This window comes from Acyrthosiphon pisum, chromosome A1 (assembly GCF_005508785.2).
Source record: "Acyrthosiphon pisum isolate AL4f chromosome A1, pea_aphid_22Mar2018_4r6ur, whole genome shotgun sequence".
NCBI lineage: Eukaryota > Metazoa > Arthropoda > Insecta > Hemiptera > Aphididae > Acyrthosiphon > Acyrthosiphon pisum.
Window position 1 is genome coordinate 86,417,700 of NC_042494.1, and position 27,375 is coordinate 86,445,074.

The window sequence follows — 27,375 nt, forward strand, 5'->3', positions numbered from 1 at the left end:
TTTGGAAAAATTAAAATAGCCAATTTGTAAATTTATAATCTAGAAAAATGTTAATAGTATAATCGTTCATTTGAGCCAAGCAGTTTTTTTTAAAATACCAATATTTATTTTGAGTAAATTAATTTGAAGCGTAATAACTTTTTCCAAACTTTTCTTTTTTGTGAATTCTTATCAGACGTAAGTAAATCTTAATATATTTACTATCCTCATCGTTTTTCTTATACAATGATATTATACCATTGAATTTAAATTTAATATCATCCATTATACAGTGACCCATTTGTAACCTACTGTAGAGGAGAGTGACATCCACTTACCCACCTTTTTTATTTTACTGCTGTGCTATCATCTAACATACACAATCAAATCAGAAATGTACAAATTATTTTTATTCAATATTAATAAAAGAAGAATTCTGTAGAATAATTAAATAAAAATAAAAACTGTATTATATACGGCGTTATCTGGAGTATACTCGAATTCCTTTTAAAAATCTTAATTGTTGACAACTTTTTAACTTTTATAATTTAATAAAAATAATTTGTACATTTTTGGTTTGATTGTGGATGTTAGTTGATAGCACAATAAAATAGCTTTAAAATACAAAAATGACGGTTAAAAGCTGAAAAGTTTTGAAGATACGTCAACAAAATATGTGTGTTTGATTCGGTTTTGTTACAAAAATTTGGTGTCCATACATAAAAAAAATAAAAAAAATAGACCCTCCTCTTTACTCTTCCCCGTTTAAAAGAGTTTTTTTTCATAATTTAAGGTATACTATGATAATATTATGACGCCAGCCGGTCACTTCTTCGCGGGGCAGATTATATTATATTATGGTAATTTATGTTTGTTATTTTATTATTTATTAAGTTATTACTTACTGTTTAGTAACAATGTATGTGAAATAGGTTCATGGTAAACAGCATAGAATTAATCTAAATATTTTGAAAATGTCATTGTACGAGTATTTATTATATTCGAAGTAATAAGAATATTCAAGTGTTTTCAATTTTTTTTTTTATTGGTGTAAGAGCTACTATTATGAGAAACTTGTATACCATTTTCAAGTATTTTTATTTAAAAAAAAACAACCAATCTTATCGTATAAGTTGAAATGAAATTGAAAAAAGGTGGACAATTCTGAATTTGTATAAATAACACAAAACAGGTTAAAAATATTTTTAAATGATATCAAGACTATAAAACGCATGTACAAATAGTTATTTGATGGAAAATACAAGTCTCTATTCCTAGTTATCTATTCATTTTTGAATACCAAAAATAAAGAAGGGATTTGGTCTAAAACTAGTTTTACGAAAAAATTCCCGTTTTTCCCTTTATGTTTTTTTTTGTTATTTACGATTATAACATTGATAAGTATTGAGATATTTTTTTACTTTTGACCTCCGTTGAAACTAACTAGGTCCAATTCACTACCAGTAAGCACCTTTGAAAATTGAAGCTGTTCAATTGCTCCTAAATGAGATGACATACAGACACATACAAAAAAAAAATATATACTTAATTGTAAAATCAATACATTCATTATTGCTCCACTCAGAATCTCAAAGGTAAGAAAAATTTTGTTTGGCAAGAAACCAAAAAGAAAACAGAGGGATAACGATTCATGGTTCATGTGCATATGTGCAGATCGTAACATATCAGCAGGGAGAAGACTTAAGTCCAAAAAGGTTGACGGTCGGTGGTTGTCTTGTATTCTCTTATCATGCTTATCTGGCATGATTATTGTGTTGACCGATGACATGCAAATGAAGCCAACACATTAAGAGGACGCTACACCCGTGTGTGTTGTCTCCGTCTTACACAAGCACGACATACCAAATTGTCGTTAACTATTCTCAATAGTGTGCTGTTGGTTTTGATGGCGACAGGGTGAAATGACCTATTATCAAACTTTTAGTTAAGAACAATATCTGTCTTAGCGTGGGCGATTTTTTAATATTTTAATTTTCAAGCGAGATATAAGCATTTTTAATTTTTTATATTTCACATTTTCACATACCCTTATTTTTCTCAAAAATGAAAATATTGAAAAATTGCCCACTTTAAGACCCGAATAATGTTCTTACCTAAAAGTTTGATAATAGGTCGATTCACTCTAGTATCAAAACTAACAGCTCACTATTGAGAATAGTGAACGACAATTTCCTATGTCGTGCGTGTGTAAGACGGAGACAACACACACGGGTGTAGCGTCCTCTTAATGTGTTGGCTTCATTTGCATGTCACCGGTCAACACAATAATCATGCCAGATAAGCATGATAAGAGAATACAAGACAACCACCGACCGTCAACCTTTTTGGACTTAAGTCTTCTCCCTGCTGATATGTTACGATCTGCACATATGCACATGAACCATGAATCTGATCCCTCTGTTTTCTTTTTGGTTCCTTGCCAAACAAAATTTTTCTTACCTTTGAGATTCTGAGTGGAGCAATAATGAATGTATTGATTTTACAATTAAGTATATATTTTTTTTTTTGTATGTGTCTGTATGTCATCTCATTTAGGAGCAATTGAACAGCTTCAATTTTCAAAGGTGCTTACTGGTAGTGAATTGGACCTAGTTAGTTTCAACGGAGGTCAAAAGTAAAAAAATATCTCAATACTTATCAATGTTATAATCGTAAATAACAAAAAAAAACATAAAGGGAAAAACGGGAATTTTTTCGTAAAACTAGTTTTAGACCAAATCCCTTCTTTTTTTTTGGTATTCAAAAATGAATAGATAACTAGGAATAGAGACTTGTATTTTCCATCAAATAACTATTTGTACATGCGTTTTATAGTCTTGATATCATTTAAAAATATTTTAACCTGTTTTGTGTTATTTATACAAATTCAGAATTGTCCACCTTTTTTCAATTTCATTTCAACTTATACGATAAGATTGGTTGTTTTTTTTTAAATAAAAATACTTGAAAATGGTACACAAGTTTCTCATAATAGTAGCTCTTACACCAATAAAAAAAAAAATTGAAAACACTTGAAAATTCTTATTACTTCGAATATAATAAATACTCGTACAATGACATTTTCAAAATATTTAGATTAATTCTATGCTGTTTACCATGAACCTATTTCACATACATTGTTACTAAACAGTAAGTAATAACTTAATAAATAATAAAATAACAAACATAAATTACTATAATATAATATAATCTGCCCCGCGAAGAAGTGACCGGCCGGCGTCATAATATTATCATAGTATACCTTAAATTATGAAAAAAAACTCTTTTAAACGGGGAAGAGTAAAGAGGAGGGTCTAATTTTTTTATTTTTTTATGTATGGACACCAAATTTTTGTAACAAAACCGAATCAAACACACATATTTTGTTGACGTATCTTCAAAACTTTTCAGCTTTTAACCATCATTTTTGTATTTTAAAGCTATTTTATTGTGCTATCAACTAACATCCACAATCAAACCAAAAATGTACAAATTATTTTTATTAAATTATAAAAGTTAAAAAGTTGTCAACAATTAAGATTTTTAAAAGGAATTCGAGTATACTCCAGATAACGCCGTATATAATACAGTTTTTATTTTTATTTAATTATTCTACAGAATTCTTCTTTTATTAATATTGAATAAAAATAATTTGTACATTTCTGATTTGATTGTGTATGTTAGATGATAGCACAGCAGTAAAATAAAAAAGGTGGGTAAGTAGATGTCACTCTCCTCTACAGTAGGTTACAAATGGGTCACTGTATAATGGATGATATTAAATTTAAATTCAATGGTATAATATCATTGTATAAGAAAAACGATGAGGATAGTAAATATATTAAGATTTACTTACGTCTGATAAGAATTCACAAAAAAGAAAAGTTTGGAAAAAGTTATTACGCTTCAAATTAATTTACTCAAAATAAATATTGGTATTTTAAAAAAAACTGCTTGGCTCAAATGAACGATTATACTATTAACATTTTTCTAGATTATAAAATTTACAAATTGGCTATTTTTAATTTTTCCAAAACACATAAAATACAACTAAAAAAAGGTGAACAAGTGGATGTCGCTCTGCTAAACAGTAGGTTACAAGTGGGTCACTGTATATGATGGTATTAAATTTGAATTCAATGATATCATATTGTATAAGAAAAACGATTTTGAGCGGAGACGGTATGTCAGTCTAGACGTATAAGACATATTATATACTTATATCTATGGTATTAAAAAAAAAAATTTACCTGTAATACGTACCTATAATACATTCTAAATTAATCATATCACAATATCCAACAACAAACCGAGATACTATCATAGATATATAATAGTATACTTTAGAAGTTTCAAGTACCCACGAATAATATTATACAATCACAACAAAACAACTAAAATAGTTATTCTAGGTTTTTTAATATGTAATTTCGTCCAAATTTGAGCTTAAAATTACTATAAAAATAAACTGTGATTATGTATTTTTTAGATTTTTTGGTAACAGAATTAACTACTTACGTGGAATCTTGTTTTAAATTTTCAATCGTTAGTTATAAAAGTTGAACATTTTATAAATTTGTAACTACGAAATAATTATTCAATGTTAAATTTGATAAATTTTGTCAACATTTGAACTTCAAATGCATATAAAAATTGTGCCTATGTATTTTTAATATTTTTAAACTGCTATTGTAACAATAAATCAGCTTTGTATTAATTTTTTACACTTTTTGTCCTAACAGATAAAACTTTATTAGAAAAAAAAACTAAAAAAAACAGGTCATAAAGAGCCAAATTATTTTCAAAATTTTATCGTGTATAAAAAATGCTAATATAAACACTCAGTGAAGATACTGTTGAAGAAAATCCAAGCACTTTTACTGTCCTAAAAGATGATGACAGGCACCAAAAAAAAAAAATTAAAAATTAAAAAAAAAACTAAAAAACACACATCATTGTAAAATCAATACATTCATCGTTCCACTCAGAATCTAAAACAATTACGATAAAATGTTAAAAAGTTTTGAAGATGCATTAGCAAATGTGTTTCAGGTTTGGTTTCTTTAAAAAAAGTTTAATTGGCCATAACTGAAAAATAAAAAGTTAGACTCACCCAACTCAAAGAGGTTTTTTTTCATAACTTAAGCCTTAAGGTAACCTAACCTATACATATGTCGCCGGCCGGTAACTTCTTCACGGGACACATTGTATGTGAGAATTATGCTTGGAAAAAAATAGTAAAACCAACCTTATTATTAATAGAAAAATAAGCTATTTTTAACCCCGTTAGTATGTAATAAAATTATCCTTAAAAATATAATATTATGTGAAACGCAGTCTCCACTCAGAACCAAATTTTATCGTATACAATAATAATTTATCATTGAATTAAAATTGTACAAACAATACCTACTATATAGCAGAGCGAGTTCCTCATTTTTTTTCCTTTACCTAACATTCAATATAGTATTGTATAATTATTTATAAAATCTTATGTCCTTTTTTCTATAAGTTTTACATTTTTACGTTCTTATTGTATAAAATTCAGTGAAAACAATGTACTAACTTATCAGTTAAAAAATTAGATACCTAACTTAACGTTAATATTGAAGAATATTATTTAAAAGAATTGTATGAATTAACAATAATAATATTATATAAATAATATTGTATGTGTATAATTTTTGTACTCTGTTACAAATTAGTAATAGTGATTTAGATTTTAATAAAATAATATTATAATACATTTTCAGTTAAAAATATCATTCGTTTAATGTACATGTATATTGATTGACTTAAATACAATTATTATTGAATACTAGTCCAGCTGAATAATATTATTATAAATATTAAGCTGTTTTTTTTTTCAATGTAGTTTTTTAGAATTCATAATAAATTGAAATTAACAGTTTAATTGAACACATGTTTATGATCATTAAACATAATTATTTTATAATTCAAAATTGCAGATGAAAGTAATGAATATAAACTGTAAAGTTGTATAGGTATGAATTTCTAAAAATGGAACCAATTTTAAGTGCGTACAATATGTTACGGTAATAAACGACTTTGCAGTTTCTTACGTTATCTATATAATAGTAATAAATTGAGTTGACGTGACACGAGGGCTAATTAATTTTGGCAGTGAATCTGCAAAAGAAATGTAATATTAAAAACCCGGAACTTTTCAAACTAAATGTTCTAAAATTATTTTTACAAATAACGTTATTATGTTTTATTCTTAAGTAAAAAATTATATATAAAAAATAATTTTGTAGGTTGTAAAGAAAATGTTAAAATATAATCAGAAAAATTAGGTCAACTTCTGTTGTTTAATTATAATATACATTTTAATATTCTTAATATTTTTGTTATTGTTTTATTTTCTTATAATATCTTATATATATATATCTTATATATTAAGTGCTTACGCATATTCTATTAAAATATATTCGAATTTTCTTTCAATTGAAAATTACATATTTTATATGTTCATAATAATCTCCTATTCCATAATAATTTAATAATATTCAAAATTCTTATGATTGCATCGATATAGTTATCAAAGTAAATTTAGCATTTAAACTTTAAACAGAGTAATATTATAATATAATATAATGTATTTAAATTTTGTATTTATATGAAGTATTAATATAATACTTATAATTCAATGATGGTAGTATAATATGTAATAAACTAACGATATTAATTATCACTATTCAGTAATACAGTGTGAGCGTTTCATAATAATTTACATACATTGAAGTGTCTACGACTACACTCATTTTTTCAAAGGTTTTTTTACATAGTTTGATGTTATTTCAAAACAACGCGTTGAACTGATAATAACTACTTGACCAAAATTGATCTTTATAGATCGAAATACTCCGTACAATATTCTGCTTCGGCATATGAAATGAAAAAAAATTACGTCGTTCAAAATAGGAAAAAAACTTAATAAATAATAATTTTTTTTTCAAAAATGTTGTTTTGAAATGACATCAAATTGTGTAACAAAAAATGTTGTCAAAAAATTGAGACCTTTCGAAACTATATGATTATGTGTACATTTAAATGGATCACCTGGTATAAATATATTATATTATATTATTAATGTCAGCCGCTTGAGCTTATAATATATTGTATAAGTACGGCTAATACGAACGGTCGCTTGTAGGTCGGAAGATTAAATCGTATTTACACATCTTACAATCGTTCAGTGCGCGTGACTTTCGTGGCTTCGTCCACTATTTTTAATACGCATTTATCTAAGTTACATATATTTTAGTGTGTAAAATTAACCAAACATACTATAAACCAAAGTGTTGATTATTATTATTATAATACAAATAAAAAAAAATGATTTAATTGAAAATCAACAAGGAAATAGTTTTAAATATCTGTCAACCGAATATTTTAAAAAACTAAAACTTTTTTCCTTGTGTTTGAAATATTTTTTTTCGATTGTATGTTTTTAATGTTGTTGTGTTGTATCTGATTATTTAATATTTTGGTTTATGTATATAAGTTTCATACTCAATAAATGAGAAAATCATAAGGAAATATTAACGGTAAAAAATGTACCTACAAAGTCAAAGTGTTTAGCGATGTGGAAAAAAAACCCAGAATATCGTTAAGTTGCTATACACAGTATAGTAAACGATAATGTAAAACGTATATTGAAAATCGTTTAAATATGAATAATGTTATTTTTATGAAAAGCGTTCAAAGTCCTTTATCATATTATTATACCACAGTGTATAAAATAGGTAGGTAGGTACCTACCTAACAAATGCAGTAGGCGTACATCGTGTACTATGTATCTATATAGGTAACTTTAACGATTTCTGTGTTTATTTATGCGTAATACAGTTATACATACAGGTCGATTAGTCCCTCGTCCTGAACCCTAAATCTGACGTACAAATTCATGCTAATTGCGTGCTAAATTTTGAAATAAAAAAATAATTAAAATATTTTAATGGGCGCAGCTGACGTAACGTACGTCTAAAATAATCATATCGTTAAAATCAAATACAAATTGGTCGTATTTCAGGCCATTTTCGCAAGGGGGGGGGGGGACATAATCAAATCAAATGCCAGAAAGTACATTAAAAAAGTTCAAGTTAAAATTTTCAACACTATAATACGTATATGTATAAATATATTATAAATAAATATATTTGAATTCCAGGGGAGGAGGCAAATGCCCCTCCTACCTCCTCCCCTTCAGGTTCCCATGTGTACAATATTATAGTTAGGTATATGTGCAATTGAAATAATTTGTAAACGAGCTAAGACGCATAATATTTTTCCATCGTGTTATTTTCTATCTGTGACTATTTCTGGGTAATACTATACAGTTGTCAGTTATTACATTTTAATTAAGACCAATTTTTAAAAAACGAATCCTCTCGAAAGCGCTGTACATTTTTCTTGAAATATAGTTATCATATAAATATAATATTATAATAACAGTTATTAATATTGCTAAATAAATAGGTACAGTGCATATTATACATAAATAATGCTGTTGAAATAATTCTTGTTTCACTGCATCGGGTATCAACATTACTCATGGATATTAAATTAAATATATTTCTTGGTATAACAGTGACGATATGACTACAGTTTTAATTGGTATATACCATACCGTATTATAGTGTAATGGAGAACGTTACCTACGCAGACAATCTGAATTTTCAATTACATATGTGTACCGTATGGTTACGGTCATAATATTATGTTATATTTTTCAATAATACTAATCGCATTTCAATGATTTTCTTCAATTATTTAATTTTAGTTATCTTTTAATCGATTAAAATGCTTATAAGATAGAATATAAGTGTTATATGGGCCGGTAGACTGCAGTTGTACCTACCTAGTAATTTAACCATTTAATAAAAATAATAAGATTTATTGGACGCCATACACAGCCAATTGGCAACAATATTGAAACTTAAGCTTCTTCATATAAGTAACTACAAGTATGAATTTGAAATTTTAAAACAAATTCTAAACTATTTGATTAAAAATACTTAAATCTCAGTAACTAATAAAATAATTATTATTGTACTAACTAAATTCAAATGGACGTAAACAAAACACATTAAATATTTAGTATTACAATAATAATATCTGATTAAACAAAATTAATTGCTTTAATTATTATTGTAATGATAATATAATCATATATATTATATAACATACCCATAATATAATATCATATTATGATGTTAAAAATGTATGTTTTGAATTTTAAATAAAAATTTCAAATAAAACGTCAAAATAACATCACAGAGCAGGAACTGACAATAAAAACATATTATGTACCTACTGTCATCGGTGTCCTTGACACGATCTTCAATTTGACGAAGGTACAGTTTAATTAATTGTACGTGACCACATTTGGTCCGTGGCTTGTGGTTAATACCGTTATTTAATTGGATCATTTACATACAAATATATTTTATTTAGATTCTATTCAATTTATTATAAGCTCAAAACCCCTTTATTCATTACTAGCACATGACATCTTATATTAGTCAAATGTGACTTATGCAGGGTAATTATTTTAACATAAAACACTTGTGATTAGGTAATAGATTTATTGGAAACATTCTTTCGTACATTTGAGTTGTATTAAATTCTACCATTGTTCAGAGCCCTTATTTTGTCCACCCTCATATTTGTTGATACTTGGCTTACCTTAAAATATAAAAAAGGAAAACATGGAGATTATAATATAAAAATGTTAGATTGTATGCTAGGATGCTTTTAATTTTCAAAAAGCCAACATTTTTTGAAATAAATAATGAACATGTTCACTGTTGAACTAATCATCATTACATTTAATTGTGTTCATTCATCACTTAGAACATCTTCAAATTTTATATAATATAGATACATAAATATACATATATTTTATTAAAAATTGATATACGAATTAATATAAAAAATTTAATTTACCTAATACAACATGATGTTAAATTTGTTGACGATAATTTTTCACAAAATGTAATACAATCATCATGATTGCTAAAAAAACGTTTAAATATATATATGTAGGTATTAATCATGAAAGGTACAAATATTTCAAATAAATTTATTGTTCAAATAGATTATCGTTAAAAATATCTAAAATATAAACCCTGAAAAAATCTCTACTTCAAATATTACAAGAGAATAATCATACTTAGCTAAATCAAATTAATATTATAAACATTAATTTTAAAACAAGTTTATAATAAGTTATGATATGACTACATTGTAGTCATACCATGAGCTTATGTGGTTACACGTGTACCTAATTATGATTAGAAAGGTATTAGTATATTATTATCTTACACTATTATATTATATAAATTATATTATACCTATTAAATCAACAATACAACAGAGCTACTTCCTCAGGTTTTATTTTACAAAATTATTATAGTTTGTTGTATACATAATTTTTTATTTTAAGTTTTAGTAGAAGTTTTTTGTGACGGGTCGATGAAAACTACATTGTCATAAAAATTTGAAACACGAGTTTGTACGCAATATTTATTTTATTGAACCGTATAATATACGGCGAATAGTATAATAAAAGTACTTGCTAGTCGTTACGTTGTATTAATAGTTATAAATGTTAATGTTGGTATGTATTTTTACAATAAAAATTTTCGAATAAGTTAAAAAAAATACTTTGAATTATAATTAATGATATGCAAAGACTAATTATTAATTAAATCAATGTAGAGAAATAAACTCAAATTATCGAATAGTAAAAATAATGCTTAATGGATTTGTACAAAACAAGTGTTATTCGTTGAATCGTAATAATATAATATCTTTTAGATTCGGAGCGGAGCGATGAATGTATTGATTTTACAATGATGTGTGTATTTTTTTTTTTTTTATTTTTTGTGTCTGTGTACACGATAAGTAGTCGAAATAATGCTTCAATTTTCAACTCCAGTATATTCGATGGAAAGTGAATCTAGTTGATGCATTAAGCAGGTCAACATTATCAAAAAAAAAAAAATTAATTAAAGAAAACTGGGAATTTTCACGCAAAATCAGTTTTTGAAAAAAATCGATTTTGGTTCTTAGTGTAACTCTAAAAAAGATAACTGTAGATACATGAAATTTGCTCTGAATGTTTATATTAGCATTTTCAATACACGATAACACTTTCAAAATATTTTGACTGGTTTTGAGCTGTTTACGGACATATTCAGTTTCCAATTTTTTTAGTTATTTTTTCTATAAATATCAATAATATTTTATTCTTTTGGTTAAAACGCTCAAACATTGAATACGAGACTATTAATATGGTACCTATTGTGTTACAATGACTGTTGAAAAACATTAAAAATATAATATAGTCACGGTTTTTTTTTAAAGCCTTTAAAGTTCAATTTATGACAACATTTATCAAATTTAAAATTAAAAAATTATTTTGTAGTTAAAAATTTAAAAAATGTTGAACTTTTATAGTTCAGGACTGAAAATTTAAAACAAGGTTCCACGTAAGTATAGGTTATTCTGTAACCAAAAATTCTCAAAAATATAAAATCACAGTTTTTTCGTTTAGTTATTTTATGTTCAAATTCGGCAAAATTACATATTAAATAACCAAAAATAAATTTTTGTAATATTAATTAAACTTACCGGCTATCGTATTTTTAATAAGTAATAACAATATAAAAATCTAAGACTGACAAACCGTCTACGCTCAGAATCGATTTTCGTACACAGTGATATTATATCATCGAATTCAAATTTAATATCATCCATTATACAGTGACCCACTTTTTTTAAGTGACCTACTGTACAGCAGAGCAACATCCACTTACCCACCTTTTTTTAAAATTTTTTATTATGATTGATTCGTCTCATAATATTGTTTATTTATTTTCCATACATATAAAATATTCTTCGAATAACTTATTTTATGTCGTATATGTACATAATAAATTATCTCAACATTATTCTGATGTCCATTGATTATAATAGTTGGTACGCGAAACACGTAGTGCATTAGTAAATTAATACCAAAATGAAACTTCCTATATAGGTATCTGGTGTATGTTATTTTTTTCGTAATTGTGTGCAATTTGCGTCGACTATACATTAAAATCGGTCAGACGGAATATGACTGAAATTTTATCGATGCAGAAATGTACTCATTTTACCGGACGAATGAGTTTCATGTTAAATATTATTAAATAAAATTATGATGAAGTAATTTTAGAAATTGGATACGGTACAGAAAATAACTATGATTATAGTATCTATACCTATAGATGGGTAAAGCACAGGCACATAAGTGTTTAAAGTATACAACATGTTGTTTTATACTTTTGACAAGAACCAATCACCCGATAATTTAACAATTTATGTGTTAAATGTACTTAATTTACATCCGATTAAACGTGTCGCTCGAATACAATACAAGTGAAATAAGACGTAGGTACCTAATCGTTAATATTCATCAGCGTAAAACTTATGTATTTTCGTCTTTAATCGTAACCGAATCATTATCTAATGTTACATACATCCAACTATTTATGTACCTACAAACAAATAATTAAAAAATTAAAAAAAAACACATCATAAACTGCAACCAACAATTTTCAGTATTTCTAACGTTGCAGTTGTTTTAAAACGTACGATCGACAATTATTTCCAAAAGCGTATGCATAGTCACGTAGATTTATTACTCATCGGGTAAAATAGCTATTGTTCATAAAACCCGACAATAGTTAGATTTACACGGTTCATTTATAGTCATTATTATAGCACATATTAACCCAGTGCTAACGTATATTATCATTGTCCACCTGAAACATTTGTTTTCCTTTTATTGTTTATACATAAAAGTTAACTGTTGCAGGGTGCGATTTGTATTATTATTATTTTTTTTCCATGAACCGAAAGCACCAATTTTACAATAATATTTTAATTTTCATACATCGTTCAATATAGGTTAATTATACTGCTTGATAAAATAAACTAAAATAGCTATATATAGAGGACTACTTCGACACAGATCGACTTGGAAATAAACTATATCACACTACTCGATATTTTTCCTCTACAAGGAAAATCTATGAATCATAATAATTAATATATTTTTGTTATAAATAAATAACCATGATAACTAAAACCTTACTAAACATCGGCCTCAAAACATTTTGTCCAGCCTAAAAACATATTTGTTTTAAATCTCAATTAAGCTTTAATCAGTCTACATTTTAATATTATCATTATTAAATGATCTCATATAGGACATAGGTATATATATATATATAGATATTTGTATATTATAAATTACTAGCTGATCCCGTGTACTTCGTTTCCCGACAACCACTAATTATTATTGTAATAGCTTCAAAACCCATGACAACCATTTATAAACAAAAATTTCCATCGGAAATCTCAAAATCCCTGTTTGAGCACCTCCCGGGGTTGGTCCTCTCCCTTTTTAAATTAGCCTTTCTTCTGCTCAGAGGTATAATCTATCTATGCATATAAAAATATCTGGTCCCGTTCACTTCTTTGCCCATTAAAATTGCCAATTCTGTATGAAAAATATGTTTTACATATCAGCATGGCAACCATTTATATACAAAACATTCCATTGGAAATTTCAAAATAATAAATAATTGGTTGCCATGGTAATATGGGCACACACACACACACACACACACACACACACACACACATTCATTTATATATATTTATAGATAATGCAAAGGAACGATAATCAAACGATTTCAGTGGTTACTTCGTTTGTATAATACGCATTAATTAATTGTCAACCAAATGAGAATCGCCCATATCTCTCTGAGGTATTAATATAATATATAATATGTATAATCTGCTCTTATCCGGATACGAACATATGTTTTAAGGAATGAAATTTACACTATACACAATAATATAAGGGCTTCTGAATGCCCATAACATTATTATAATATATATTAGTAATTTAAAATTATACATTTAATATTTGTAATACCTACAGGCTACAGTGCACTTACTTAGGACGTGTTTTAAAATATTATAATATTTTTCTAACCTATACGTTAAAATAGAAATATTTTCACACCCGCAGAATACAATTTTTTATCTACCTCAATCTAATTACGTACTAAATATTGTTCAGATTGTCCATGGATTTATTTAGTATACAACAATCGTATTAAGTTTGATATATTTCTTTGGACACATCAGTCAACGTAGTTTATTTTTCAGGCTACTCTAATTTCAATCTGTCAGACAATAAACCTGGTTATGGGTTTCTAAAAAAAATTATTTTTGTTGTGATAAGAATGATAATATTTTGTTATTTTATCTCTCAATTATTGTCTTAGAGAAGGAAAAATTACAAAGCCAGAAAGAGACTGATTGGAGTCTAATTCGATTCACTGGACAGTCAGAGTTATCAGAATCGAAATATTGCAGTAATCACAGCGATGATCCATAATTCTGTTATTTTTGAAATTAAATTTAGTACTGATAGAACGACATTTATATAATATGACATATTCACTATGTGTATATATATTATGAATGGGTTTGATGTCGTTTTCTGGTTTAATCGAAAAATGACAATTCCTACAACAAACGCGAATACAGAGAGAGTTTCAGACATCGGGACGTAATTATATTTATTAACTATATAATATTAATTATTTATGACTTATGACGTATTAATTGTAATGAAAGATAATAAAACACAATCAATTAAAATTTATAAAATAATGCAATATTAAGACATTTCCTAATTATCTGTATAAATATACACAATTTAAAAAGTATTTAACAAAATATAAGCATATAATAAATCATTATAATTTCTGGATAATAATATAAGTAATAAATATTATATGGTAGTATATTGTAAAATGATTAGGATTTCTGAATTTTTTTTAACAAATTGTCTTCGTCGGTAACTGTATACACTTAATATTTTAATACATTACAGGCTAGAAAAAAAATTAAATAAAGCCTGTAAAATAAATCAATAGAGGTTTATGCAAAGCATAGTATAATATTAAATAAGATACGAGTACCTATAAACGAGACCTGGGCAAATAATATGGACAAATAATCAACAATTTACTATTTTCGGCCGAATCCCCCTAATCTGGTCCAATGTGTTTAAAAGTGAATTACACATAGTTTTAGTAGAAGGCTAAGGTTCCAAGCTGGCCCCAATCTTATTTAACATTTATATATCTGATATCCCACAGTCACCACGCACCAATATTGCCCTTTTCGCAGATGATACGACAATTTACCTACAGCGGATCCCGTAATATAAAAGCGGTAACTCATAACCTACAAAGCCACTTAAATGTTTTATCAGAATGGTGTAAAAACTGGAAGATTCAAATAAACGCATCAAAAAGTACAGCAATCATTTTCAGCCTTCGTCGCTACTCCACACCACCGCCATTAAAATTCGACAATACGTGCCTATACCTCGGAAACCAACTGTCAAATACCTCGGAGTCACTCTTGACAAGAGGCTGACCTGGGGGCCTCGCTTATCAACAAAACTACAACTAGCATATCAACGTCTATCGATGCTATTTCCAATAATAAATAAAAAATCAGTCATTCAAAAAAAATGTTCAATCCTAATATACAAGCAACTTCTACTGCCATTAATAACTTATGCTTGTCCAGTATGGGGGAACTATTCGGCTACACACCTAAAAAAAAATCCAAATATTTCAAAATAAAGTGCTAAGAATTATTACAAATGCTCCGTGGTTCATTCGGAATGAAAATATTTACAAAGACCTTCAAATTGTTAAAATCGAAGACCTTATACGCACACTATCAAAAAAATTCCATAGTCCATTACTCAACTCAACAGGCTCACTTCACTACAATCTCCATATTCATCCACCACTCCAACGACGTCTAAAACGCGGCCGCCCTCATGACCTCATTATTCAAAATCAACCTCCAGTTTAATCTGTACATATTGTAATAGTTTTGCTTTTATATAGTATCTCAAGTATCTGTAACCATACCGTATTCATATATTGTAATATTTAGAATATTTATTTTATTTATTTTTATTTAACTTAATTGTATTCATCTGACCATATTTTATATTTATAATCATCCTTTTAAAATAGCTACAAACTAATATTGTCTTTTATCCATAGATATAGATAGCCTGCAACGGCTAGGAATGTCTTGTTTTATTAATAAATAAAAAAGAAAAAAAGAAGAAAAAGAAGGCTAAGGTGAACTCAGACAGTGTCCCGAAATTATCAATATTGTAAAAAACTTATTTTTTTCTTCAAAAAATCGCTTTTTGTGTAGGTTTTGGCTGATAGGTTTTATAGCAGTACAAATTACTCTGTAAAAAAAAATGTTACAACACATAATTGATAGTAAATTTAATGTTACTCAACATTAATTTAATAATAGGTTTCTCTAATTAAGTAATTTGTATTATAATTCATTATTAATATTAAACATTCAAAAAAATATGATACATTGGTATAAATTAATAAATACATATTATTTTAAAATACCAAATATCAAATTAACATTTTAAACACAAGTATTATTATTATTCCACAACAGTGCTTTTATTACTATTTGAATATCGTTTCCGGTAATCTGCAACCACTAGTAAAAATATATACAATTTTTGTCTTTTGGCCCAATTTGATTAAAATCTTCAATTAGTTTTACAGCTCATTCTGCTGAATTATTAGCATTAACAACTTTTAAATTGCTTAGTATTTACTTTCCTCGTTGGTATTTCAAACTATTTTCCCTTGTACAACACTATAGAAGGTGGTGGTAAATCGATAAGACTTGAATTTATACTCAACCGTTAAAAAAAATGTTTGAGTTTTATATGAAATATTAAATAATTGTTTCAATATTTCTGATACCTACTTCGCATAGAATTTTAAATGCAAAAGTATTTTGTACTATCAGGATCATCTTCTGTGTTCCTACCCTTGTTTATTTTTAATCCTTTGGACATTTTTATGTTGGACAAATAAGTTGTCATCACAAAATGCTAACCCAATCGTTTCAGGTGTCAAATACCATATTATATAATATATAGATGGTTGTACCCGCGGTATTATATAAACATCTATAACCATTAGGGCCACCCTGGTACAGTGGTGGGTACCCTGCTGTCGCCATATGGCCATAAATCATAATATTATATTATAAACGCGTAGTGCAAGTAAACGCAACAGCTACGACCAGTGTAGCAGCCACAGACCATGTGCCGGGCATACAATATCAAGACATAGATATTATATATTGACATACTTGTAGCAGTTTGTGTAAATTGGAAATTTGAAACTAATGCCAAGTGCTAGAGAGTTGTCACGGTTCGTTATATACGCATATTATATTATTACCGTGAAGCTTTCGTGATCTACGTTCTATATTGAGTAGATACAATGAAAAATCGGATAGATCTCAAGATGAAATTATAAAAGATTATGATGATGTGTGTTAGATATCGTGACGAGGATCTGAAATTCAGCCGCGGAATGTATATAAGATTACGATCGATATAACGATAATTTTTATCAAAATTTGCTTTGAAATTCGGCATTAGAGTTCGATTTGAATTGGCTACTTAGATACCGTTGGAGCCCACATATTATGTTATTGATATTGATTTCGGGTGGTTTCGTGATGATAATATAATTTCGGGGGTGTCGACAATCGTAGTTTTTTTTAAACTAAATAGGTATACATGCAGCGCGGTATATTTAATATTATTTTATAGTATGGTAGTGAGGTATTAATTATATATATATACAATCATTATCTTTATATTATATTTTACACGATTTAACTTTACTCAAACTCACTATACTGTAAGCGCGTACGTGGCCTGATCGAGCGACGATACGCGTAAATAACGAGCGGTGGAGATTGTGCCTTTATAATACTATTATTATTATTATTATTATTATTATGTAGGCTACGTCGACATTGACACAGTTAATATTATATATATAAAAAAAAAATCGGAATACCGCCGACGAGAAACACCAGCGACAAAATGCCGACGGCGGTGGCTATATAATATATCCGGTCAGCTGGTAAATATCAAGCAGAACAATAATGTATATCGGGATCGGACGGGATCTATGCCAATATCGGGACGAAGAGCATAGAGCGCACGCTCGCTCGTGATTTTTCTTCTTTTTTTTTTTACGAACCCCTGGCCAAAAGATAAATATAAAATATTCCTCCGCGCTCGGCATTTTGTAAGCACGCCACCGATAAAATGTTCACAGCATGTGTCACGGGTACGCTAAATTTAGAGTCGGTGATTTTTTTTCACCCCGCTCCCCGCAGTGGTCCGCGTCCCGCCGTTTTATACGTGTACATGTGTGTGTGTTTGTGTGTGTGTGTGTGTGAGTGTGTGCCTGTGACCGATACACATAATGACGTTTACCCGTTTACGTAATTTTTCGTCGAGTGAGGTCAATTTGAAGGGTCTCCGTGGCAGACGGGCGGCCGGAAGAACGCACTTCCGACGCCGTACCGCTCGGTCATCGCAGAAATCCAAACTGTCAATTATAGGTATACTTACCTACGCACTACGTAATAATAATAATGAGATAAGTTTCTGTCGCTTGTACAATGTTACACAGGTATAGGTACACCGACCGCTACCGCAATATCAAAACGGTTTTAGATCCTGCACGGCGCAGGGGAGGAGGTGGCTGTTTTGAGTTTACGACGATGTAGCATCACGGGTTTTCTCGCATTCACAGCTGCAGCTGCAGTAGGGTTTACGCTTTCTTTTTTTCGACGAGGGAGCAGCTTAGAAACCGAATATGGATCGGAATTTATTAACTTTAGAGAGCACATATGATATACAACCAATTATTCGCCGGTATATAGTATTCGAGAGATTCAGTGTTAATTATTAGATAGGTACTAAAATTTTATATAATATTATACATAGGTTTCTGTCGCTATTGTATATAATATATAATTACACAAACCGTTACCAACATCAAAACGGTTTTAGATCCAACGCGGAGGGTAGGGGAGGAAGGCTATATTGAATTCAAAACGATGGGCGTTTTCCCGCATTCACAGCAGCTGCAGAAGTGTTTACACTTTCTTATTTTCGGCGAGGGCTCAGAAATCGAATAGGTACGGATTGAAATTTAGAGAGCACAATCTACCAATTATATTTTATCATAACTATATATATTGTACCTATTCGAGAATATTTCTAAAAACCGATGAATAGTTTTTCGAGTGCTATAATTGCAGTGGACTACCAGCTAATTTTTCCGAACAATTTACAGTTATCTGTCTTTTTTTGGATACTCCGTAATTTCATTATTAAATACCTTCTGGTACATGCAGACTCATTTACAGTGGTTCGCTGGGGTTTGGATCCAGAACTTCTGTCTTATTATAGTTATTTTCGACAGTACTTTTCAGCAAAGACGAATTAATCATTTTTAAACTACCGTATTTTACGAGTTAATTATGCGTAGGTATATGTGTTTGTTCAGACGAGCAAAACTTTAAGTTGTATGAAAACAGCGAACGACGTTTTATGTTCAAATGTTTGCACAATAGTAATCAGATTTAACTTGAAGTTGACTCGTTAAACTAAACATACTCAATCTTTATGTAATATTTAGAAGTGTGGCAGGATTAATGAGATTATGATTAATTTATTGTGTAGTTCAGCTGTTGCCAAAGGCTGTGAAAATTTAACTATTCGTATACTAAATGTTTAGTGCACATATTGCATATCATTTAATATAATAAAATGACATATTTTCTTGGTCTCTTTAAGTTTAATATTCAATAACATTAATTGCACAAATGTATTAAATTATAGGTTATTCCAGAACGTCGCACGTTGTATCGAAATTGAAAACAATAAAATATTGTTCGGCATTGGTACATATTATTTTTATTGAATTAATTCACTTAAATTAATTAACTCATTTCATTTTATACTTTTTGACAGATCGTAACTATATAATATTATTATACTTATTTATAAACGCTCGTAATATAATTTTACTGACTTTGATTATTTCCTAAAATGTATTGATGCGAACTAATTAAATTTTTATTTTCAGAATTTAATCATAACGCGTATTATGAAAAGCATAATATTATTATTTTCTTTTGCGTCTATAAAAGTATTGACATTTTGTGATTTTTACGAGTGAGTCTTATACACCCGTTAAACCTCTACCGTCGTCGGTTATGTCTTAAATTTTTTTTTAATTCATTACTAAACCGAAAATAATAATAAAAAGACCAAAACAATGTATCTACATCATTACTCTTGCAGAACCCCAATAAGTTAGACTGGAGATTTTTCTCATTTGCGTCTGAACCCACCACCCAAGTCCGATGATCATCGATTATAATATATAATATTTTATATTTTCAGCTTTTGTGGTTCACGTGGTGGTACGATTATTAAATTATTATTAATATCGAACAGCTATAAAACGGTACACGTCGAAATTGTGTGGAGGTTTGCTGCACCGTCGGTTACATGTCATGTAATCCTAAAACCTACAAAGCGATGATACTTAAGTAGGTACCTGCGTAATATAATACATTATACATATTGTACATACTATTATATATCTATAAGGTGCCGATATGTGTGTGTATTATTGTACGTGTTGTTTAAGTATATATTATATGATATCAATATTACATGCCAGTACAATGGTAGACATATATTATGCGCTAAACTAAATCGTATAAATTATTCGAAAACACGCGGTGATATTTCCCACGTATAATTTGCTAAGGCGACGAGAGTGGCGAACCTATGTTGTAATACAGGGCTCGATTATTGTAACCGGTCACGATATCTTTGGAAATACAAAGACGTTTTAAAACAGCGCTTTTACGTCTCAGAACGTAGTATTATGTAGCATTCTATTATTATTATTATTATTATTTAAAAAACGTCTACTACGATTGACGCATTATATTTTGTACTTAACATATTTTGAAAAACTCCTATAATAATAATATATAGAACCTAGGTATTTTCTAAGATATTTCCAGCTTCTGCAGGTTGACGACGAAATATAACCGTTCTGTATCGACGCTCTAAATAAATTGTTTTATTGAAGTAAAATACTTCACAGACGAGTGACGACAGCGGACCGTTTGACACATTTTTACACATTTTTTACATTTTAACTTATATATTCATTCAAATAAATACAATTATAGAAATGTGCCTCTCGTACATGTTGAAAAAAATTATAATATTTTGTCAGAATGCGAACCGAGGTGATCGTTGAGACGTATTGATGGAATTAGAGTTGTTCTTTGAGTGAAAAATAAATGTATATATTATATATTAGATTTCGTCATAATGTTTATTCGTTACCTAGGTATAATTGTTTTTCAAATTAGGTTAGGTTAGGTCACTATTATTATTATACTATTGAATGTTAGCATTGTTCGACAGTCGATAACCACATCCAGTCAAGTTTGATTTTATTATTTTAATTCGAATTTTAATTTTAAGAGAAAAACTATAACTTTTAACTTAAAAAATCGGTTTTGTCACAATTATTATTAACTATATTAGAAAAAAAAGGAATTCGAATACATTACAAGACTGCACTTGATTCGTTCATGTCGTGTGCACTGGCCGCTGACACACACACGCACACGTATTTTATAATTATTATTTTTCACGACGCGCAATCGGAATCTCGTTCGCATAGATAGGGACCCTACGCTGTCGCGATCGTACAACCCGCGAATAAAAATAATAGCAGCCGGTCAAATGCGCCAAGTATCGGCTATAACGGCCGCTGCGGTGGGTCAGGGTTTTCGAAACTCCGGCGGACCACGTTACCGATGGGTTTTTTTTTGGCAATCGTTTTCAAGGTAGCGTCCCACCTAGCCGATGGATTCTAAACATCGTCATATTATTATATATATTATATTACTATCGGGGTGATTCCTTTAAAGCGGCTGCTCCATACGAGCTTGTTAATTTTTTCGGTCTCACACGCCGTACGTCACGGTCCTACGCAAACGACAAACCGTGAAACGGGATTTTTTTTTTTTACTCGACCAACTATAACAAACATACGTCCGATTTGTTAATTATAATATAATATATTTGTGCGACCTCGAGCTCTCTCACACACACACATACACACACACGCTGCCAATATAACGACGGTCAGAGAAGCAGAAATATTATAATCTCTAGCAATAATAATGCCTTTCAGATTTCCTGAAATACGTCTCACAACTTATCCCCATATAAGTTTGACTAAAGGACAAAAAGAGCAGGCAAAGTTTTCGTTTTTTAGGAGCAGGTGGCCGTCGTATACAATCAATAATGCATGTCGTTTATTAAACAATTTGTAGTATGATACCTCTGACTTCTGAGTTTTACCACGAAAACTTGGACAGGAAAGCTTGTACGCCGTCCAAATACCTAACCCTCGCCGATACTCTACGTGGGTGGGTATCTATGTGACTAGGTAGTGCGTGAGTCACCTACAAGTCTAGATGAATAATATTTATATAGTATGTTTGTAAAACAATAACAAGTTAGAATAAACCTATATACATATATAAATAGTTATAAATGTGCGATGTAAATCAAAGTTAAAATATTCTGAAGTAACGATAAACGCAATGTATTTTGTATATTCTTTTATATTTAGTAGCTACTCTCAAAACTGTAAACATACACAAAACAAATATTATAAAATTATTAATTATGGATATTATTTTACCGATATTGATTGGTGCAAACCTAATGGTTCAACTTTATAACGCAAACATAATTAGTACACAAATTATTATGTACATAACATTATTCAAATAAAGATACTAAACATAATTTACAAGACATCGCAGTGTAAAAGCTCAAAAATTATAATTATCTTAGACTTTAATACCTGCAGTGGTAAGTCTTAATTATTATTGCGATTGCTCCATCAAGATTCGACAACTTTAGTTCGTGCTTAAATGTTTATTTATTTTGTAAATTAAGGAAAATCGGCTTTTACACAAATAGAAACATAGTACAATTATACAACAAGGTAAGTATTAATATAAACATGCAAGAACGATATAACAGTGATAACAATTATTAGATAAGTAGCCTAGGTACGAATGTCATAAAGTATACGAACCGTATGTGCACATCATTCTAGGGAGGAGTGGGTTGGTGGCAAAGTTAGATCGACTTGTCAATATGCAAAAAGTGCCCTAAAATCGTTTGTCCCTGAGAGAACGCAAATACTGAGTCTCTAATAAATATGATATTATTATAATATACATAATATTCTACATTATTATATTAAATTATACAGGGTGATTCACCAAGAGGCAAGAATGCTCAGCCCCGTTTTTTCTTTAATAATACATCTATTCAAATTCTGATTTTTGGAATTTTTAAATAAACTCAAAGACAACATTTTCAAATTCTTAAATTTGTTTGTACTACTTAAAGAATGTCTGTGGCGATACAAGCTTCTGTTTCTTAAATGAAAATCCCCCCCCCCTTTTTACTGTACAATTATTGAGTGGATATTTTTTATGAAATTGTTTTACATACCTAATTCAAAATTTGAATGAGTAGATAGTTTATTAGTTATTAAAATGCATGTAGGTACTAAGGATAATAGTCCTTAAAAATGGTTTTAAAAAATATAAAATAGACGTAATATTATCAAACTAGCATTTGTTATACATGGGCCAATTTTACAAATTATTAATATGCTGATAAATTAATATAAGTTACTAACATTTTCAAATCACCCTGTGGCCCATATAGATCCTGTGGCTGATATCTCACAAACCCATTACAATGGACCTTTTATCCTTACTGCATAAAATTAAATAACTCAAAAACTACTCGTTCGAATTTTAATTTAGATACATCAAATGTTTTAGAAAAATTATCCACTAAATAATTTACAGTTGAAAAGGATGGTCTCATTTGAAGTTTAAGTATATTAAAACATTCCAAAATTCGGATTTTAATTAACTGCATTATTGAAGAAAAAAGCGGGGTGAGCATGCTTGGTGAATCACCCTGTATTATACAAAGAGAGTCGTTCAAATTAAAAGTTGTAAAATCAGTAAAGTTAGGTTAATGATATGTATATTATAATTATAATATCCATGACAATTAAATTTGAACAACTATAGTATAGAAACATGTACGTATATATTACAATTTATAAAATAGTTTTAATTGGCCTCGTGTTTTATATTAACCTGACAACAGACGAGCAGCTATACACAATTGTTTTTGTAGTTTGTATATTATTAAAAAAAACAAAATATATTTTATAAGAATATAATGTTATTTATTTAGTCCATTGACAATACTTTTTTGAGCCAACTGCGATCCACAGCTATATAATATGCGATCTTTGATATTATCGTTATAGGAATAATTCTTTTCAATACGTAGGTCCAAATGAACTCTAATCCCACAATTATAATTCATTAATAGATTATATCGATATGTATACCTAGCAATATTAAGCAGTACACTTTTAATTATCAGTACCTATGGTTATACAATATTATTATACGTTTATATTTTATATTCGCAATTTGCCAGGTTACATAATATTGTGAAAACTGCGATCAATATTATCATTTCATCGAACAGTTAATATTATTCTATGCGTAATAATTTATATATTTCATATTTTACTACAGAATGATATTTATATTAATATTATATTATCATAATATACGAGAGAGTATACGACATAATATTACGGGCGTTAAATAAACTAGCTAGGTTTAGGTTTACAAAGCTACACACGAGTATCATATTATATAATGCTCGTAGTTTATTTAATGCTCAAAAACATTAGTTTTCAAACATATGAATATTAAAATCGGCTAATTACATACGACTACCTAAATATTACCTTTCGTCTTCATTATGAGAGATGTGTGTTTCAGATTTTGTGTATTATGTGAGTTTAGTTTATAGAATATTCAGAAAAGATTAACCACTGCAGTGTATGGCTGTTTGAAATTATTCAGTTTTTACATTTAGTGGATGCATTATGCATACAAACAATACGATAATTCGGTTGGTTGAAAGTTCGACGAAGATTTAATTTTTAGACGTTACGCCGGAACACAATAGACAACGAATCTTTGAGATTAAAGGTAAGATTATTTATTTTTATAACCGTAAAGGATTTTTTTTTCGTTTTCTTTTCTAATTAAAGAATTGATTTATTTTCACGGTAATTTATTTACATTTTTGTTTAAAAAGAAATTAAATTTATTATTTAAGTCGTTTACTTTTTTGTTATTACACAGAATTTCATTAGGTGCCTATACATAACCTATATTTACAGTCTATATACGAATCATACTATATAGTATAGCATATGATTCGTCTAATTATTTTTATTCTTTTTTTCATTTACATAACAATTTTTTATTTTTGATTCTGAGCAGTGCCGTAGCCGTATTGATTTTACAATGATAAAACGTTCTGCGTTTTTTAAAAATATTTTTTTTGTTTTCACTTTTTGGTGTGTTTACATGCATTTAGAAGGTAGTAAAAATGCTTCGATCTTTAACTTCGGGAGTAGTATTCTGGTAACAAATTGGATCTACCTGGTACTTTTGGAAATAAAAAAAATGAAAATTCTCAATACTTTTCAAAAGACAAAAAAAAATAAAAAAATGTTTTAATGGAAAACTAGTTGTAATTAAAAAATACATTAGGTACCTACTATAAACTTGAATCTTATACGAAATAATTATATTACAATAATTTAGATACGAGATAATTTTCAAAATACTTTTACTCTTTTTGTGCTAATCATAGATATTTGAAATGTTTGACCTTATTTCGACTTAAATGTGATAACATTTTTTTTTCGAACTGTCTCCGCTCAGAATCGTTTTTTGTATTCAATGATTTATTATGGTATTTAGTACCATCCCTTAAAATAAAAATAAAACACTGGTCAACAGTCAACGCCCGATTTGAGAAGTAAACTGTGTAAATATTGTAAGATGGTTTTGGAAATATTTTAATATGATAGATTAAATAAATCATACACCTAAATACCTAATAGACGGTAGGTAGTAAGATTACGTTTATATTTTTGGGCCTAAAATTAAGGGAATAAATAATAATTACAAAATTACTGATCAGAGCTCCTTAAAATTCATTCCATACTTGATCGTAGATAATTACTATAACAACGTTAAATTTATATTTTATCGAAAAATTATTATTTTCCACATTGTGGAGATGACAAGACTGTGCAATACCTAATCGACAGAAAAGTGACTAGCTCGATTACAATGACTATCGTTCATATGAGTTATAACATTTAATTATAACATTTAATTTATAACATTTAACAGTTAAACATTTCATATATCATATTAATATATCTAGCAAAACTCACGCAGGTTAGGTAAAAGAAAATGTACCTAGGATTATATTTATACTTGGATGTTTAGTAAAATATTACAATGTAGTGATTCTTTAAACCATGTCAGACGACGACTGGAATTCAGTGCCACAAATCGCATCCATATACCATGGATAATTAAGTGACTTCTGAGAAGTTTGATAATTTAAATATCCTTATAGAGTCGAGTTCCAAGTATAAAACGTGACAGGGCTTTGATCGCCTACTTCCGTTGAAATGTAAACTGTAAATTAATATCAATAACAACATGCATGACTTATTGATGTGCTTTTTACATAACACATTGATGGTATTTTAAATGGTACTTAGTATAAATTATTGTACCAGTATTAGTATTAGATAGATTACGGTATCGTAATTATATCTTTTAATAAAACAATATAATTTTAAATAAACATTTTCAAGTTAAACGATTTAAAAAAAAAAATAATATTTATTGAATTATTTCCAATCTTATAAGTATACATTATTAAATACCCGAGCGTAAACTAAAACTTTGTGAAAAAAACAAAAATAATTTAATCATTTTTAAATATTATATAAAAAATATTCAATATTTTAATGGCAGAAAAAAATATTTAATTAGAATACATCAAACAATAAATTAGGGTATTAAAGGTTTTAGGGGAAAAATAATGTATTTACAATATCGGTTATAAAACATGTACAAATAAAAACGTCCATTAATAATTACTATTTCCTCGTCCGTTACTTAACCATCAAATATCCATTATCAATGTAGATGGTAGAATTAAAATTAATTTATTTTTACATCTTATACCTACTAAAGTCAAAGTATATACCTAATTTGATACTTGGATAGTATAATATTTATGATTATTAAGACTTAAGATTCGGTAAAACTTCAAACTATACAGAATGACTACCAAATATTTATATTATA

The 27,375-nt window shown here is 28.4% G+C and overlaps 1 protein-coding gene across 3 annotated transcripts in view; it reads right to left on the reverse strand.

Annotated features, from left to right (window-relative positions):
- The window catches only part of LOC100161300 (receptor-type tyrosine-protein phosphatase kappa), a 194,455-nt gene that overhangs the window by 157,839 nt on the left and 9,241 nt on the right, over positions 1 to 27,375 (reverse strand). The gene's annotated exons all lie outside the window — the stretch shown is intronic.